This window comes from Arachis duranensis, chromosome 1 (assembly GCF_000817695.3).
Source record: "Arachis duranensis cultivar V14167 chromosome 1, aradu.V14167.gnm2.J7QH, whole genome shotgun sequence".
Classification (NCBI taxonomy): Eukaryota; Viridiplantae; Streptophyta; class Magnoliopsida; order Fabales; family Fabaceae; genus Arachis; species Arachis duranensis.
In genome coordinates, this window is record NC_029772.3 from 92,451,786 (window position 1) to 92,455,831 (window position 4,046).

Below are 4,046 nucleotides of genomic sequence, written 5' to 3' on the forward strand. Positions count from 1 at the left end.
TTTCTTTAGTAAGGTTTTAACGAGACATAATCATAAATGGTCATTCAAGGGGGAGTGTTGTGATAAAGATGATAATATGGATGACTACTTACGAGTTATGACTTGGACGGCTTAACTTTTCCATAGTAAAATGTCATGTTACCAAGAAAAATTATATTTAATGAAAGAGGAAAAAGAAGACTCTATACATGTATAAAGATGAAAAGGTCCGGAAAGAATTAGGTATTTTTGTGGCTTGTGGCTCATGACGCCATCCTCACAAATGCCAAAAGGGTTAGAAGACACATGTCACAAAATGCAGCTTGTCCAATATGTCAATACAGAGATGAGACAACTATGCATGTGCTTCGTGATTACTATTTTGCTAGAGCTACTTGAAATTTGTTACAGCTAGGTAACCACGTTGCTGACTTTTTCAATCTGAATCACATGAATTGGCTCATCAAGAACTTGTCTATATCTGGAGATTGGGCAGTGAGATTTGGTGCGATGTTATCTTCACTGTGGTATGCTAGAAACAAGCAAGTGTTTGAAGGAAAAGAGTTCTAATCCTACAGGAGTTGCTGAGGCTGTTAAGAGCAGGACTTATGAGTTCAGCATGGTAATGAAGACGAGTATTACACCGAAGAAGGTCAGTACTAATCGGGAGTTAATTCGCTAGTTCCCCTTAAACGAAGATGCCATTAAGATGAATGTTGATGGATCCTTCTTCAGCCATACGGAAAATGCGAGTTGTAGAGGCCTCTTCCACAACCATCTGGGAAGGTTTGTTACAGGGTTCTCTTGTAATTTAGGGGGCTGTTCGATTATGCAAGCTGAGCTATGAAAATTTATCAAAGGTCTCCAAATCGCAGTTAATGAATTTCGGTGGGTGGTTGTTGAGTCGGACTCTGAGATGGCTATTAAGTTTGTTAATAATGGTTGTTCAACCCATCATCCTTGTGCACCTCTCCTTGAGGACATTGCTATTCTTGTAAGAAGAATTCCTCAGGTGAGTTGGAACCATATTCTTCGAGAAGCGAATTCAGCAGCTGACATTTTGGCTAAGAAAGGTTAGGATCTTCCGTACGGAATTCATGTTTTCGATGCTCCTCCTCCAGACACCATTCATGCACTCTCTTCAGAGATGCTGCTGGCTCTTTCAAATTGAGAGGATGTAATTAGTTTGTTTGGTTGCTTGTTTTTTCTGTTTGGGGTCCTTGACCCCCAACTCTACCAAAAAAAAAATTGGAGTTTGCTCTAAAACAATATATACACAACAATAAAACACTCTCCTCTCTCTTTATACACTACTAATAGTTTCTCTCTCTTTCTCTTTACGTTACTGCATATAAATATATGAATCATTTTTATTGAGTTAATTATATTAATATTAGAGTCTTTTATTTACACATTTTTATTTTATATTTAGTAAATTTTTCTTATTTATTTTATAACAGATTTAAATATAATAAAAATAAAAAATATGTTTATAAGAAATAAATAAATAAATAAATCACCTAAAGATATATTTGTTTTTTAAAAAAAAGATTTAATTTTTTTAAATATTATAAAAATTATTTTTTTAATAAATTTTATATTAACAATTTTTTAATAATTAAATCTTTTTAATGATCCTTTATAATAATTAAAAAAATTAAACTGCTTCATTAAGCAATTAATTAAATAACACTTATGGCTTTTTGACAAACTTTAATTTAATTAACACGGTTTCCTTTTACATTTACATTGTTATCTTACTTCTTAAATAAAAAAAAATCAGATATTCCTATTATCTTCTATTTTAAAACAAGTGTCTAGTATATAATAATAATAATAATAATAATAATAATAATAATATACTATTATAAATTGACATGATAACTTTTGATTGTCCTCTTAAGTTTGGTTCGCAATATCCCTACCAAAATGAAAGAGATTGATTACTTATTACTTATTATTATTGGAGTGAACAATCTAGAATTCTAAATGGCTACCTCTAACATCCACAACAATTTTTTAACCAAACTTTACTTTTACTTTCTATATATACTTCTACTATCATTAGAGTCAAATTGGACTAATGAATTTAAGTAACAGAGTTGTAACTTTTGTGAATGCTTGAAAAAGTGTAATTTTTCTGAATGGATACGTTGCATTTGAGTCTCCATTCTTTGTGCTGCACAACTGGAGCATCACTTTAGATAATGTGTGGTCAAATGGTAATAGGCACTGATAACTAGTCATCGAAGGGATGCAGTGAAACTCCTCGAAGCAACCTAAGACATTCGGCTTAAGTTGCGGAGATGATAGCTCGAATCGGACGTTCTGTTATAGAGATCTATGTCAGGCGATTTGAAGTTCTTAGAAACTTTAGCTTTTATGATCTCTTCTGTGAACAGTTCTTGTCCTTTCAAAGGACTTTATTTTATGTTTGATCTAGTAGTCCGATTTCGAAGATCGGTCTCCATCTTTTGAAGTTTTTCTTCTAGCTTCCTACGTTGCCTTACTTCTCTTGTCAATTTTCGTTTGGCCTCTCATTGTTGCTCGGCCTCGTGTTCGAACTGTCTCAAACGATCTTGCTGTCCGTGGACTATGTTCAATGTCTTTGTTGCTTGGGGATGATCCTCATCCTCGAGATGGTGTACTTTAGAATGGATCCTCCTTGGATGAGGATTTTCCGAGGGCCCTTCTCTGTAGGATCATTGTGTATATTGTGATGGAGGAAGGAGCACAATGGCGTGATCCTCCGGCTGAGCTTCTTGCTCGGACTTGGACGCAGTGTGACCGTCCTCCGATTGGTTTTCTGCTATGGTTGTGGGATGACTTCTAAGTTTCCGGCAACAGTGCTAATGTTCCGAGAGTTACCTGAAATGGTGGTTTGGGCCTGAACGTGAGGTCCAGATCCCTTTGTATAGTAGTGTCCAATTTGTTTGGTGCCGAGGTACTGCCTGTCCGAGTTTCTTGTGAGGAGGTAGGAGGTGGTACTTGCAAGTGACTCTGATGCTTAAGTTAGCAAGGGCTTAGGCAGGTTTTTAGTAGATTGGTCGTGAATATACTTGAGGGGTGACAGTGTATTCATAGTAGAGTGGACAATCACCTTTGTTGGGGTAGTTCTATCTTTTTTGATAGATAAACGTTCTCTTTATCTTCCGAATTTGTTGGAATCTACCTTCTAAACGAGGTAGAGATAATACGAGAGATTAAAAGAGGTAGTTACTCGTTAAGTCGAGTAGAGCTGAACTTTCACGTTATTGTTCAACCTCCTTAAGGAGGTCAGGCTTATAGTAAAGTCCACCTTATTAGTGAATTTTTTTGTTTTTTTTGGGTCTGACTTTTATTTATTGGGTCAGGATATGAATAAATAGTATAGAAGTATTAGAGTTGTCTAACTTTAACTAATACACAATTATTCGTTGAATCTTTGACTCTAAATAAAATTATATCAATTAAAAATTTTATAGAAGGTGTTCTTTTTTCTGAGATTCTTTTGCTTTGTTTTATTAATATTAGTTTAAAATTGAAAGATATTGAACTAACATTTATGATAAACTAATAATTGTTGTTAGATACAAGGATCAAGAGAAATAATTTTATGCGAAAGAATAAAAAATATGAGTAAATAAGAAAAAATATGAGTAAAAAAACTTATTAATAGTAAATTAGAGATTAAGGAATCATCTAAAGATATATTTATTTTTCTAAAAAAAATTGATTTTTTTAAATATTATAAAAATTAATTATTTTAATAAATTTTATATTAACAGTTTTTTTAATAATTAAATCTTTTTAATGATCTTTTATAATAATTAAAAAAATAAACGGCTTCATTAAGCAGTCAATTAAGCAATCAATTGAGTCATCCAAAAAAAAAACAATCAATTAAATAACACTTATGGTTTTTGACGAACTTTAATTTAATTAACACGGTTTCCTTTTACATTTACATTGGTATGTTACTTCTTAAATAAGAAAAAAATCAGATATTCCTATTATCTTCTATTTTAAAACAAGTGTCCAGTATATAATAATAATAATATCGGTAATATTTAAAATTGTGACGATTA